This window comes from Brachycentrus maculatus, unplaced genomic scaffold (assembly GCF_059751285.1).
Source record: "Brachycentrus maculatus isolate JH-2025_06_01 unplaced genomic scaffold, ASM5975128v1 h1tg000465l, whole genome shotgun sequence".
NCBI classification, from domain to species: Eukaryota; Metazoa; Arthropoda; class Insecta; order Trichoptera; family Brachycentridae; genus Brachycentrus; species Brachycentrus maculatus.
The window spans coordinates 384,725-401,861 of NW_028281212.1; the positions used below are offsets into that span (position 1 = coordinate 384,725).

Here is a 17,137-nt window from a genome sequence, read left to right on the forward strand (position 1 = left end):
ATCCGAACATAATAAAAGACGATAATTCCGGTTTCCTTGCATGCTACCCATTACTTCCCTTGATGTTGTCTGCATGTAAAGTTATGTGTATTTTTACCTTGTGTATGTAGATTTTTCTATGATTCATATTTTACATATGCAAAATGTTTATCTATTTAGTTGTAAATCATACAGATTAATGCAATATGATCTTGAATGATTTTCTTTGATTAATTAAAACTTTATACGCTTATAAACTTAGACAATTAACGGGTATTAACTAAACGCAAGTTTTGGAGTGGTTGAACCCGATGGTCGTATCGCCGTCGGACTATAATCTCTCACAGCACGTGAGGTACCGGCTTTGAGAAATCCGATACAGTCGCATTACACACATTTTGGTCGTTTTGATGAATAATTAATTAACTAATTTCGCCAACAAATCTCAGGCGGGTAACAAATCTCCAAATAAGATTAGTTGCGTGCAGAGAGAGAGAACTGCCTCCTGGATCTCCTACCTTCACGGACCCGTGTCTCGCATATACAAATACATTAAACATAACACAAATGCTGACTAATGCTTCGCAATATCCTTATATTCCATAACAGTTCGGACATAGGTATTTTGATTAAATTTGTTTTATGCTGTTCAAGTCTTGTATTTCTACAATAAAACGTACGAAAATCATTTAAAATGTGATAGAGAAACTTTTTAATGCGAGATTTGTAGAAATTGTTTAAATATAAATATTAAATACCTAATAGTGAATTAAAAAAATTAAGTCTGCCTTTTGTATTTAAACAAACTCTTAAAATGTTATTAAAATAATTTTAATAAATTCTTTCAACCAGCCGATCTGTGTAAATACCAATTTAAATTGAAATATAAAATGAAAAGAATTTTTACCCTATAAATTAATTCCGCCTCGGAGTTGGTAAATCTAATTATCCCTCTGGATACTAGAAATCAAAATGGAAAATTTTAAACTTTACCAACAAGTTATTTCCCGGAATGATAACTTTTCTTGTCAAAAGGGAAATCAGTTTTAATATAATTAAATTAGAAATGGTTTGTATTGATAAAGAGAGGCCTCTATGCCTGTTCTATTCTATTTATCTAAACCGCAGGCATCCGAGAGGGTTCACTGATTTATAGATTAATTTTAGGGCTATATTGCAAACAGACTTAATTTGAAACATACCCTTCCGTAAGTGTACTTTAAGGATACTTGTTTATAACGAGGTTTGAACACATTGTTTGTATGCTTGTAAGTCGTTCTTAATGAAATATATTACAGGAAATCGTAAACAATACAAAAGCTTGATATTTATATAAACCTCTATAGAAAGTAAAGTTATTTCAAGGATATAAATATTCCTGTCAAAATACAAACGATAGAGCAATAATTGTGATTTTTATAATACTATCATTAATGTGAAACCATATTTTTTACTGATTTCATAAAATGAACGTTGAAAAATGGATTCCTAATTTAAAACCGATTTTCGAAGATTAAAATTACCTATGAAATGTTTGTGTATCAAATGTTTTCTCACTGAATATGAGATATTTTGATAAAAAAATATAAAAAAAGATTATCATTTAATATAAATGTGGTTACAGCAACACATTTCTATGAATTTCCGAGTTAATATCCAGATATATATTTTTTTACTCTCTAAAAACGTGAAATCAAATCCGTGCGTGAATTATGTAGTGTAGTGTTTTATTTTCCTGAAGTGCAATGCTGATATTCTAAAAAAAACATGCAATTATTTTAAAACTGTTCTGAATCTTCATACTTCAAATACAGGTAAAAACATAACATATTCAACAACCGTTCAGGACAATATATTCCAGATTTACGATTTTATTAAAATACCATATATTGTTACTTACAAAAATTCACGATCGAAATTAATTTAATGTGCCCAAAATGAAAATGTACCATTACTTAATCGAATACAAGTCTTAAGTCACAAATAAGGAGGTAATGTAAAATCCCACATTTTACCTGAATTTTTAGGGGATCGTATCGAATCTATGGATTATGAGCACACGCTACCCTTCTACCTTTATTAATATTTTATTCCGAAACCTTTATCTGTTATTGAATCAGCGAACTACAATATACGGGCCGAGTAGGACTTGATATCGAGAAAGCAATACCGTGTATTTTACTATTGTATTCAATAGGCGTCTCGCGACTGAACTTCTGCCGGTCGGTCAGTGGAAAAGTCAAGCTGGACGTGAATAATTGAAGACATAAATTGGAAACTCTAAGTTGGGAGGAGTGCTTTTATCAAATTGTCTTTACGAGCATTCCCTTAAAATATACTTGGATTGATTTAGCAATTACACATTATTATAATGGCGATTTTTCCTGCTCGGATTTCTTTAATATTTTATATAGATATATTTGATGTTTTCTCAGAAAATGATTGAAGTCGCTAAGACACTCTGACAAAAATTGTTTCTTAAAAGAGTCCTATCTTTATATTATTTTTTTCTAAATGATTTTTTTTCAAGTTTGTTTTATTGACTAGATTCAGGGTATTTAATGAAAATATATAAAAAATAAATTGATATCTCAATTAAACAATGTACCTTTATTTCGCATAACATTTTTTTTTAAATCAATCAATATAAGTTAGAACATTGAAGTTATCAACTATCCTGAAATGTTAATACTATAGTGAAAGTTCAAACATGTATTTGTATTATATTAAAATAACGTGAGAGAAATATTCATCGTACATAGTTATGAAACCGTAGGAAATCGAGAATTGGGAAATAATTCAATGAAATTTGATTCATGAATATCTTATTGAAGAAAAAAGCTAGGTATGTGTTTAAATTGGACTTTAATGTCAAATTATTTGTGACTTGCTATCAATTGATACAAATACGGAATTTATTTATGAAACAACAAAATAGTTTTGTCCAATGAAAAACATTTTTATATCTAGAATACAAAGCAATCTAAATTATGTTTAGATATGATAAACGTGTTTTATAATAATATACGAGTACTACGGAATCCTTAAAGCCAAAAAACATATCTCCTGAAAACTGATACGGGCTGTAATAATTTGTCCCGGTACTTTGTTCATCCTTTTGCCTCACTGATAATTGCTTTCGAGTTTGTCCTCAGGCAACAATACAATGATCTCAATAAACGCCTGTATATCTTACCATTTCGTAAGCCACGAATACTAATCGGATATCACCAAGAGCTGAGTCTGTCGTTATTGTTTAAATTCTTGATGTTAAGCGTTAATCCTATACAAATGATAACTCCGAGCCAATATCGGATCCTGAGAGCCAAGTAAATAACGTTTATTAATTGAAAATGTAATTAATTTTACTACAATGGGGAACGAACCTTACTCCTAGCTCGGCAGATAAATAATAAACATTTTTTATGAAATCAATTCGTAACACACATTTTCAAATAAGAAACACCGAATTAATAAAGTAATAAAGATAATATATATTTTTTAAACATACCGTTTTAATGAAATCTTGAAATGAAAATCTTAAATTCAATATTGTTTGCATTTTATTTATGCATCCTTATAAAAATGATGACAAAATTTACAAAAACAAAAAAAAAATACACCTGAGTAATAACCACGACGCGTCGTGACGACCGTCGTCGTTCGTCGCGACGAACTGAAAAATTGTGGAATACAATATGTTGATTTAATGTGAAATGAGAATTTAAGACTAAACGCTTTAAGTAAATTATATAAACGGAAAGTTTTACTTTAAAACTTGAATAGTATTAGGACTTTTTGGTTAATTACATAAATAAAATGAGCTTGTCAAAAATATTTCGAAAAAAATATTATTATTTTTACTTCATATAATTAAAATCATATTTTCTGTAGGCTTCGCATATATTTGTTAAAATATCACATACTCATTTCTGATTCTAAACAGAAAAAATATTATGTCATTCTTGTATTAATTACAAAACAATTTTTTTCATATGATTTATATGCAGATACGGTTGTTTTGATACCTGCAATTGAATAATTTCTCACAACCTAGATCCTTTCGATATTTGTTAAATTTATAACGACTCTGATGCTACACTGCTTTTAAATATTTTCCCTGATATCCGATCAAATTGCTACTGTTATCAGGAACGATGGAAGTTCCGACAAAACTCAGTATCAAATCACCGGTCGGCGAATGGAAGCCAATATGCATCATTGAAATTGCCCGCACGAGCGGAGTTTTCCATACACGGTCTGTTTCAGTACTCAGTACATTAAACACACAACTCGATACTTGGTAAGCTTCAAAACATAGCGAGAACGAGTGATTTCTATTCTATAGCGTTGATTTGATTTTTTGCAATAATTAAAAACTCCATGCTATAGAACAAATGAAACAGTGTTGAAGCGCTTACAATTCGATGATTATCCTTTTTCCCTATAATGAAGAAAAAACATTTTCTAATCAGCAAAACATTGATTACAAAAACTAGTATATATTTGTATAAAGTCAATATTAACTTTGATATCGTATCTCTGTTTATCAAATTATACATTTTAATAATTTTGAAAAGACAATCACCATTGAATATACATTCAGCGGTTATCCCTGCTTACAAAGCAAATTACCGCTGACCACACGTTTACCGTCAAAATTCTGAATATAACCAGTGGAGCACTCATAATGAAAAGCTATCAAATCAGTACAAGTAAACTGCTAATCATGAATTCCATTTCATTCGGCACGTTTGTTTACGATGTTTGGTTTGCTCTCTGTCAGCAAATGTCCGACCGGTACAATTATTACTGATGAACAACAAACTATCCTTCTTTCCTAATATTGTTTGAGCGTCCTATCTCTGGGTGCGTATAAAATAGGGAAGCATATAATTTATTATCAAGTTTTCGTTTTAACGTTCTTGGAATAACGATTTCCGAACTCATTTTCCGAATATTCCCGATAGATTATGCGCGATCTTGCAAAGTTTTCCCGTTATTCAGTCTGGAGCCGTTTTATTTTGCGGCGCACAATTCGCATGATTTGTCATTGGACAACAATGGTTTATATATTTCAATGGGGGCTGTCAGTTTTGGAGAGCATTCCATTGAATAGCGACATTCCCTTCCATTCAGGCCTCATCCTTCGCAGGATACACCCCATCGGCATTACTGAGCAGCCATAGCATTGTTGTTCTCGAGTTATGCAAACAATTATTACCACACATACCTTCGTGGGAGGAACATCCTCCCTTCGCTTTACCTCCTATTGGGATAATCAGACAATAGATCTGTTCCCAGATTTCATATAATTCACGGTTAAGTTATGGATTTTATTGTGATCGTAAATTATACATAAAATCTAAGCGGCGCTATTTACACGAAAAAGGAGCATATTTTTAAAACAACCGCACTCAGCAAACTTATATATTGAGCTATAAAGCTTGTTTAACCCTTCTGTATATGAACACGAGCTTCAAGAAACAGCGTAGTAAACAAGGGATGTGTGTAATAATAAACGTAGTACCGAAACCCATATTCATACTTTGAAGTTTAATGATATCTCCCAAAGCACAGCGCTGTCAAAATTATGATGGCAACCACTCTCAAGAATCAGACCCTCTACACTCTCCGGATGATGTAGACCATCTACAAGCCGACTAGGTCTCCGTACATTCTAGTACACTATAGCTTAGCCGACCAATAAATATTTCAGGGCGGGTTCTCACCGGAACAATTCCCAAGGAGAACGGTCGGAGAGAAGAAACAAATACTCCAGATGACGAGGGCTGACACCGCATAATGGTTGTGATGGATTAAATGTACTCGGGGATTCATTTGTGGGATTGTTAATTCATTATTTAATGTGCTGTTATACGTCTACTTCGGTTTCCGTCGGACAATTAATCATTCATTTCGATATACCTTTAAAATCAAACAGATTAACTGAATTAAGGATTTAATTGTTTCTGAAAACATTGACCATGTATTACTTACTCTAATACGACTAAGATTAACTGAATTCAAATTTGATTTTATTGGGTTTTTTGTGTGTTCATGTTTTTTAAATATTTTGATCACAGTTTTTTTTTCAGTTAAATAAAGTAACGTAAATTTTGTAGTAAAATTACCGAAAAATAAAAAATAAATTAAATAATCTTTTACAAACAAATTATTTTTTTAAGAAAGATCACTTTATCCCAGAATAAGTTACATTCTAAGTGGTATTTTCATTGTTATATTATTAGATGCGTCTTTATAAATTGCCTTGCAGCATATCCAACTCATATTATTATTAAGTAAAAATAGACGATTCTCTGTTATTGAACCTCGTAAATGAGTTTTTGCAAAGATAATTTCAAAAAAACTTTTTTTCCCGTGTTTGTGAAAATTAAAGATTTCTTAATATCATACAGAATGTTTTCTTTATAAAGAAAAAAATCTAAAAACATTTCCCGCTACATACAAAATTGCATTTTTTCAGAAGAAAATGTGTATTTCTTCGACTTGGATTGAATAATTCATGATTTGATTACCTTCACACAGCTTATGACTCATATATTTATGTATAAACAGTATGTTTTTCCTGCCAGTATTGTCGCGAAAGGAAAAACAATGCCAGAATTCTTTTCATTTTTTCTCGGACTGAAATTCGGAATTCCCCTTCAACACACCTCTCTTATTTACTTCGAACGCAGTGGTTTGTTTTTCCTGAACAGGAGCACTTCTATCTACTATCTTCTTCTATTCCCTTCATTTCAGTTCTATTTTCTCGTTTCCTTTAGCGAAGGGGACACCAATATCGCGCGCTTGTCTTACGGTTCACTGGGTTTTCTTTCAATTTCAGTCCTGCCACTGTATAAAGTTTGGAATGTGTGAAGGTGTGTGTGTTGGTTGATGTACGAATAGAACGTATGTTGGTATTTGGATACCTTTATTTTCAGGTTTAGCGATTTTTGCGATGGTTTTGGAGTCTCGACTTTTCTCAAAAATTCCAGTCATGATGGATATAGAAAATATGAGGAAACTTTTCATCGAGATCTTCATGCGTATACTTAATATTGAGTAATTATATCTTTTCACTCTTAAAACTCTTCTTCTTTATTTTCATAACGTTGATCACAAATCAATGTAGCAATTGTAACATATTTAAAAATAGAAATGTTATCTTCATTCAAATTCCATTAATTAAAAAAAATTACGCGACAAAAGTTATTTAAGTAAGAAAAATTAATTCAAATTATTTTTATTATTGTTTTCTTTTGTACAAAAACTCCTTTCAGATAAATTTATGTAGTTGAAACCTTAGAAATAAAATTATTTCTATGAATAAATATACAACAGATTAAGTACCTACGTGTTGAATACTATTTATACAAAATAAAATGACATTTCAATCTAGCTATTCATTATTTTACAAGGATCAACAAAATGAAAATCTTTTTTTTTTTGATTTTAAAAATTACCTTTTTTATTTAAAGGTTTATTTGCACGTGATTTATTTTATTTCAAATATACGTATTTTTAAATACAATGCTTTTCTTCGCATTGGCAAGGCACCATAAATAGGATCTCGTGACGACGGCGAATCATCCTTAACCGTTTCCATATAACAAAATGGCTTCCCAGAAATGATGTGTTGTTTTGATTGCCCCGTCTTCTTTTGTAGTCATTACTGTCCCTTATTCCTGGCGGTGGCGTGATTGGCAACGATATCCGAATAAACCGATGCCGAATATCGCCGAACGCTGTCATATTGCCGAAGCTGTCATTTAGCCACTGGTTTACTGGCGACCATCCTGGAGTGCCCTGAGATCGGTTTGTTGCTCCCGCGCATGACCTGGGAATGGAAGAATTGCGTGTATACAGATACCTTTGTGGGTTCCAAATCGATTTAAATACCCTTACGATAGCATATATCAAGATTTTTATCACAGGTTAAAAATATCTCACTCAATATCGTTTTCCTTAATCCATTAATTTGTTGATTGCCATCCATATTTCTCGTAAATAATTTTTTTTTTAATTATTTATCTTTATCTTCAACCAAGTAACGGAACTTACTTTAAAAATGGAAAGCTTTGCTACTTATAAACAATATCAGCGATTGGTTTTTTGAAGTAAAATAGTATATAATGATAAGGTAGAATGAAGTGCATATGAGAATACATTTTAAAATAAATTTTTATAATTGAAATCAAAATAGGAAATTACTCTTTGAAGAATAAACACTCAAATTAGAGAATATTGTAATTTTTTATTAAGCGATAATAAGATAAAATATCGGCACAGAATACTTAGAATTTAATACAAATAATTACCTTCTTGGTTTGTATATCTTATTTGAAATCATTAAAAAATATAAGTGATTCGAAGGTACACTAGTATTTACCGAATCCATTCCAGATAATTTAATAAAATGATTGTTTGCATCTTTGAAACTATCTTAAAATTATTTTTTTTTAATGTTACAAATAAATTTTTCTCAATTCCAAACTAGTTTTGAAGAAGAATATTTTATAATTCGCTTTTATAAAAATGTTCTTACACTTTTTTAATGCGACCATCCTTAGAAATCATAGGATTAATTTGGGTCTGAAATACGGTGTATCGTGTATTATGAACATTTGAATATTGTATTCTTCAGAAAATCCCTGTAATTCACAGAAAACCGCTCTGACAGTTACGTAGTTGCACTGAATGAGCTTTACGTTATCTCCATCCCGCACTGAAATGCAAACAATCGGTCGGATTTCTACTGCAAATTGTTGGTTACCCAAAAATAACCCTGCAAGAATAAGGATTTCACTTATGAAGCATGCTTATAATAATTACTAAAATTAACTTTTAAAAAAACTTTCTATTCAATACATTAAAACAAAATCTAATATTTGTTTTTTTTTCAAATAATCTGAAATATCTTTGCATTAAAACAATCGATTGCTTAAAATCTTTTTTTTCACTGGTTGCTATTAAATTTTGCCACAGCGCACAGTGGGGTATATTGGCGATCTGGGCGGCCAATATTATTTTTCGTTCTAAATCGATTCCAAATATGCCTTTTGACTAATTCATTTTATTATATGGAGATATTTTTTACTTATCAGTAAAAAAAAAAATTTTTTTTTTTAATAAATGCAAATCGTAGTAAATAATTTAAAAAATATTAGTCCGAGAAAGATGGCCATGGTTCCTCGTCCGGACACAGTTTTTCTTCCGCTTTTAATATAAGCGATTTCTTCATTTGTTATTTTTTTTTGTTTCCTTTATAAATCGTATTCTTATTGGACGACAATAACGTGGTGAAGAAGGAATTGGGTTTTGCCAAATAACCTTATTATTCAAGGAACAAATAAGTTGTAGGGGCACAAACGAACTCTGAAATATGTTTGCATCGGAGTCTGCATCATTTAAAAACGTTTGTTTATATTGAGCTTGTTGTGCTCCATCACAACCCCACTTGCACATTTAAACTAATGTTTCTCTTTCTTTTTTATTTAAATTTTGTAAACATTCTTCTAAATGTGTCAATAGTCGCGTGGTAGTGTGATCCATTAAACTCTGTAGGTTTACTTCGGCACAAGTTTCAGTTACTCTGTAAGCTTTCTTAGCAGGTAACACTCGAGTTTTGCTTTTTGTAAGATACTGTAACACGGGTATAGTTTTTTTTATGAGAACTCCTTACTATTTCATATTGCCTTCTCGAAAGATCGGCTTCTACAAAAATAGATAAAGCCTGTGATGGAGTCAATTGCGTTATCCGGGTATTTTTTTGCTGGCAACGAGAATACGCTTTCTTATATTTGGTAGCACGCTTAGGTGTACAGATAATTTTTTTCAACACCAAAGAAGCATCTCTCATCCCACTTTCTCCTAACTTTGACCGAGTAGCATGGGTGAGCACATCTAATTCAATATGTTTGCGCAAATCTTCAGTTTTCCTTCTTTTGCTTCTCTGACTTGATTCACCAAACGACTTTGATGGTCGTCCTGATCGATTCATTACCCAAGGAATTGTAAAAGTTCCGTCAAGCCAATTTTCATTTTTTATCAAGAAAGTTTCCTCCTTTCTGAGTGCATTAGTCTATCTTCGTTTCATTTCAGACTTGAAATGCGAAAAATCGTTTTTAATTTTCATTGCACACTCGTCAGAAAAATTATCTAATTGTAAAAGGTACTTTTGCAAGCATTCTAATTTTTCATTAATTTTATTAGCATTTTATTGCTGCATGATAATAAATAACTGTTTTCTAGTCATTATTCTAACATCTACTGGTCCTAAAATAAAAATGTAACAATTTTAAGATAAAAAACTGTACGTAGTTTAGTTTTCATTATTGTGCTGACTCATCTTAAAAGAGCGATTTCTTGCAAAAGAGCAAAATTCTGCAAAAAAATTTTCAATTTATATAAAGAAAAAGGGCTAAGCTATTTAATACAATCAAAATTATAGCCGGATAACACTCGGAAGCACAACTAAATATCCTTTATTTAAAAAAAAAATGAAGGAAAAATCCATTTAAAGGCACTTATTTAAATTAGTTTTTTTTTAGTAAATATGTTAGCTATTGCAACTTAAATCTATGGACAATACACTATCTTACCTGTTTAATCACAATTCATTATTAAATTGTATACGTGTAATACAAAAAAATTATAATAATCACTGAAATGTTTGCGTACTAAACGAACAGCGAAAGAGAAACACGTGCACTCACAATAACAACAACTTTGCGACTGACCATTAGACACGTGAGATGTGCGTGGGGGGGATACAATTATTGCATGTCATCAACAAAATACTCTATTTCATGTTGATTTATTTTTCATACACCTGCGACAATGTTTTTAAAAGTGACTTTTGGCCGCCCAGATCGCTAATATACCCCACTGTGCAGCGTTCCATTCGAATAAGCGCGTTTTTTATATACCTGTGACAAGGGATCATGTTTATTAATGGTTTTTATTGCAATGGCAGTGCTATCTGTTGAATTTAAGAGCAATACTAATCATCATTCATGGCGGACAGGTTACCTCTTGACAGATACTATCTATTAGCATTTTTATTGTTTTCGATTGCATAGTGAGAATCTGTTTTCATTGCCTCATAAGTAATGTATTCTGAAACTTTTCAGAAATGTATGCTTTCAATTTTTTTAAACCAGACTGAGGAACAGTACCGCGTGGATAGATACAGCTGCCAAATAAATTTACGAACAGATTTTCTTACTCCTGATATATACGCAATCGTTAGAGCGCATAAATGCAAATAAGTTTTCTCTTTTTTATTTGCTATCCATTTTCGGTACGAATATTCTGTAGAAAAATACTGGCTTATTTTTTTTATAAGATTACTAGTTAATTCATCTAACGCTTCAAATATCTATTGCATTCGACATAAAACAAATTTTATCTTAAGAATCATAAAAGAATGTCAAAGCGTTCACTCATCCTCATAATCTGTGGCTAAGGAAAGTTTTTGAGTAATTTTCTTCTTTATTTGAAGAGTTTTGTTTTTTTTTTAATCATTAAAAAATACATCTTAAAAGTGTTTAAACGTACATTTATTATACAGTTTAGATTTATTTACATTTTTGAAAAACCGAAAAAAAGTCGTAAATTAAATATTATTTTTTGACATCTCATCAAAGATAAAGAAGAATATGGAAGTCTGGGCATTTACGGGGCTTACGACCGTCATAGGCTGGTTTAAGTGATCACTTTACACACGTGTAACATTCACCAATTCTACCCATTATTGACAACCACACTACTCAAATTCTTGGAAGTTCTATATATATGAACCAATTTAGAAACCTTGTTCATGAATCACTAGAACTTCACTAGAGACATCTATTGGTGAGATGTAAAGAAGCTTTTTTACTAAGCAGAAACTCTTATATTAGTATGTGAGATCCGAATCCTGGATTATAATCACACATATGAGAAACGCCAGAAAATACCATTTTCATTTTTATTATTAAGCTTATAATTTGACCAGATAATTATCTGGTCGTAAATTAAACTTTAAAAATATAGGCAATAAAAATTGTACAAAAATTTTGTAAGACGGATTGTTTTTTTTATATAACTGTTAACAAAATAGGAAGGCATTTAAAAATTATTAAAAGATATAAAAAGTTATTTTCTGGCGTTTCTCATGTGTGTGATTATGATCCAGGATTCGGATCTCACATAATAATATAAGAGTTTCTGCTTGATAAGAAAGCTTCTTTACATCTCACCAATAGATGTCTCTAGTGAAGTTCTAGTGATTCAGGAACAAGGTTTCTAGATTGGTTCATGTATATGGAGCTTCCAAGAAATTGAGTGGTGTGGTTGTCAATGATGGGTGGAATTGGTGAATGTTACACGTGTGTAAAGTGATCACTTGAACCAGCCTATGACGGTCGTCAGCCCCGTAAATGCCCGGACTTCCATATTCTTCTTCATCATTGATGAGATGTCAAAAAAATTAGATATAAAAAGAATAAATGCCTTTTGTAACAATTATGAGCTCAAATATATTATCATTTTAAAACAAATGGAAACTCATTTTAAGCAAATTACTTTTTCAGTTTAATGTAATAAATTGTTCTTACGATTTTCAAAAGGAAAATTGACATTTAATTATTATAATACAATTTTTTTTTCTTTCTGTGATATTCGAATTTCTAAACTTACTTTTTGTAATTAGAAAAAGCTATTTTAATTTTTTTTTCAACAGAATATACTTATAGGTATAAATACTTAACTCATCGTCTTTAAGAGAAAACTTTTTTAAATACTTACTTAAATTAACAGTTTTTTTTAAATTCTTCGTCAAAATTCATTTTGTGAGCGACAAATTTATCTATGAGATTAATATAATTGACCACTTAATCCCATTAAATTGTGGAATTTTTGTTAAAATCAAAAATAATCGTATGGAAATCCTAGCTTAATCTATTCAAAATACTTGGTTACTTTTCCATTTTAATCTGTTTATCGCAGTTATTACTGGCCAGTTAGTTTCCGATAAGTTCATTAGCTACCCCTAGACTGGATTAACTTGGTCACTAATATTATAATAACAACCAGCTTTAACTTGATTTTCCGTACTAGATTTTTCGGTTTAAGATTGAAACCAAAGGGACAGGGGCGGATTTTCAAAATGTCGACCGTATCAAATCGTATTTTTATGTTAATCATAAAAAAGTGTAGTGCTATATTAAAAAAGCATTTTTGTTAATTCTATTAATAGTTTATACAAGCATATTTTTTTAAGTACGTCTTTAAAATATATATTTTGTTTATCTTTTTACATATTTCACAAACCTGTTTTATGTACGTTTGTCTAAAGGACATTCCTTTATCATATTGTGTTTTTTTTAGGTTTTTCTTTTTGCTGTCAGTTACTTGCCGAGTTTTCCTTTCTAAATAATTTGTCGTAGGTCCTAGAGACGGAAAGAGCCGTCGGATAAATCTGCCTCTGTGCCGCGCCCTATATACTTAGCCCGTATCCGGTTCGTGTTTCTAATACCCTTTAATTTATCACGTACTAAGTAAGGGACGACCCTTTGGTATTAAAAGTGCGAGACCGCTTAAACTTGCCGCCCTCGCCTCGCTCCACTCGCCTCCTCGAGCCATCCTCCAACCCAGAACAACCCCTTCCCGAACTCCCTCGCTTTAATCTCCTACAACACGTCCTATGCAAGTTTTTGGTCGGAACTTTACCTAAAAACTCTCATGTTATTAAATTTGCTACAGTGTGTGTTTCCATCATAATTCCTGTTATTTTATAATAATGAAATAATTAAATTCGCAATTTAAATTCGGGCTCCTATCGATACGCGCTTTTCAGTCGGGATAATGATTTTATTTCTTCGAATCTCATCGCTCGTTATTCACGGCTAAGTAAAAGCATAGGGAACCATTTTTGTTTTTGCTGAGTTATTTCATTATAAAATTCAAGCCAGCCTTAATTACAGCCGAAGTAAAGTTAAAACCAGAACGACCTCATTATTTACGGCTTACATTTCATGAAAAAAGTCAACCACACGTAAAATTGTGATGTCGCTTTGTATAGTAACTTGATTTTAATTTCGGGCCGAAGTTTCCATTACTGTTTTATTTTAAAAGTAACAATCTTGTTTGTATTTTGTTATCGAAATATCTATATTCATTATAGCGGCAATTTTTCTTGGCGTACCAGCTTGCCTTAATTTACGATTACTATCAGCTGCCTAGTAACATTCGAGAGTTAACTAATGACTTGTGTAATCCTACATATACAAATTCATATCGCGCTCTATAATATAACTCTCGCTAACGGCGCGTGCCTCTAAAATTACACAAGTATATGAAAAGTTATTTTCCAGAGTGTGTGAGTGTGCGAGTGTTTGGGCACAGAAATGTGGAATTAAAGGAGAGACCCAACCATGATCCGAGGATTAGAACACCAACTAGCCTAGTCAACTTCGTTTTCCAAACTAATCTCAGCTACCTTCGTTCCTAATCTCCGCCGTAATGGAGTACTTTGTTCATTCTCATGTTTAACGTCTTACAATTACTTAAAGCTCCAAATGATTTTTGCCAACATTTCAAACTTTTCCTTTCCTCTTTTGATTGATCCAACGAACTTCTTGTTTAGTCATTCTCGGTAAAGAGTACTCGATCACTTTTCTTTACTTTGAAATCCCAACCTAAGCCACATTTGAATTTCCGCCATCTTAAAATTTCTCATACTATTGATTATCAATAGGTATTTTTTTCCACATTTAAATCGATGAAAAGATTTAGAAATAAGATTTGATTTAACGTCACAATACAACGATGAAAATACATCATATTTTTTTATTGTATATTCCCATCAACTTTATTACTTTCGATAAAGTTATTTTTTGTAAATTCAATCCAACAAGTCCTTAAATAACGTCAATTTAGTTTTCTATTACGTAAATAACAGTTCGCTTATCTGCGATACAAATAATAATGTTGTATTTATTTGCTCATGGAAGCAAATATATACCTACATATAAACGTTTCCGATTGACGAGATTCTCCGCAGGGGAAATAAAATTTGAAATGGAAAATCGTTTTATGAATAATAAATAAGCCTATTATCGTTATTTGCTTGCGATTACATAGAATATTCACAAAATAAATTTGAACGACCCTCTTACGCCGTATTGTCAGACATTTGCGCAAAATCAATAGCGTCCTACTGTTTTCCCGCCTTTGACATATAGAGCCAACTACCTACGCACCTACACCCGTATATACATATTGGCATTCAGTGTTGCCCTCTCAAATATTATGATTTCGAGAGCGCGTCACTCAAGCGCGCTAAGCTCCCAATTTTAATTTTACGCGCCATGTGCATTAGAGGCCCTTCAGCGGTGGCAACACTCGAATGAATGCCGGCTGATATTTTCAACCAAATCATTTTACACAGGTTTAAATGCTTTAAATTAATTTCAGCTCGCGATTCTATTGGTAGTTTGCATCCCAATTTAACAATTTGATAAAATATTATTTCCATGCTATATTTTCTCAATTTTAGTAAAATTTCCGACAAAAAGCTAATCAATTTTACAATCTGTCAAGATCAAATTGAAATTAAGTAAAAGTGATGACTTTATTTTAATTATTTCTTTCCTCACGTTTGTCTATGCACGTGTTTTATTTTTAACACCAAATGCATGACTTTAAAATGTTTTTTTTATTCATATCTCAAACCTGATAATGCAAAGATCATCGCGTTAAATTGATCGTTAGCTATATGAAGGTAAGGTGATGACCGCAGTCTAGTACTTCAAATGCTAGGATCTAGGAGTGAACGCGTTTCGAAGGATTCAGAAGGACCTCAGGATAAAAGACATAACCGAAATATGGAAGAGGAATTCGGGGTTTGAACGTTTTATTTTTAAATACATATATATATATACACAAACACATACACATACTAAAAGAATTGTATATCCTGACAAATTGGATGATAGATGTCATACGCTTCGACCGGCTACAACTGCTATAGGCGAAGTAATCTTACCAGTTCGCAACCAGCGCACTATATGTGTCGAGCGTGCTTTTGCTATTGCGGAACCAATGGCGTGGAATGCTCTGCCACCAGTAATTAGAAATAGTGAGAGTGAGATGATCTTTAAAAAAAACTAAAAACGCATTGGTTTGCTAAATAATTTTCACTTTCTTCTTTTCCCCAATTCATTCACAGTGAAGCGCCCTTGAGGTAGTATTTTACGAAAATGACGCAATAAAATTTATCCAAATTTATTATTTTTATTATTTATTGTAAATATAAAATTTGATCTCGTTTTCGATTAAAATCATAGAATAAAGTACACACGATTTTATAAAACAATTTAAGTTTAGTACAACGCCTAACATTGAATTATTACGAAGCATTCAATTTAATAAAATAATATTGATCCAAAGCTCCAGATTGTGAACGCTTGTTGAAGTTCAATGATTAAACGACGTGATTAAAGCAGTTAAAAATAATAAGTGAATAAAGTTAAAACACAATATTTCTCCTCTAGAGCTATGCAAATTATAAATAATGTTATTGTCTCGTAACATGCTATGGAAGCCGATTTCCATTTCAATGCCCTTTTATCGCTTAGTAATAATATGTTATGTAATTACACCGATAATTTATTTTATTACTACGTATTTTACGTAAATAAGTAACTTTAACCGTTTGTCAACATTTAATTAACAATAGCCCTATTATAATATCGCCTGGAATATTGTGGCATATTTTTATCGTATGAAGCACTTAATTAGCTATCTATATGAATTAAAATGTTAATGTTCGTTTGTTCCAAATCTTAAATCTCCCGAAGCTATTCACAAATTGCTTTGAAAATTTCCAATGTTGTATTCACATACGCGCTTGATTTTATATACCTGTGGCGTTTTTACCAGTGACAAGTAAAAACGTATTTTCGAGTATTTTTACCTCAACGGCAGCTCCATCTGTTCAATGTAATAGTATACACACATATGTACACAACTTAAAATTCTAGACTTAAACAATGTAGGGTGTGTTTTTTTTTCAAAAGCTGCCTTTTATATTTTTTTAAAAAAATTGCGTCTTTTCTAGCAGCAAAACAGACTCCAATCTTTTTAAAAAAAGGAAACATATGTGTAA

General features: G+C 31.5%; 1 protein-coding gene across 12 annotated transcripts in view; it reads left to right on the plus strand.

The window, feature by feature from the left end:
- Positions 1–17,137, plus strand: part of LOC148302291 (RNA-binding protein Musashi homolog Rbp6-like) — a 462,089-nt gene that overhangs the window by 249,176 nt on the left and 195,776 nt on the right. The window lies entirely within an intron of this gene.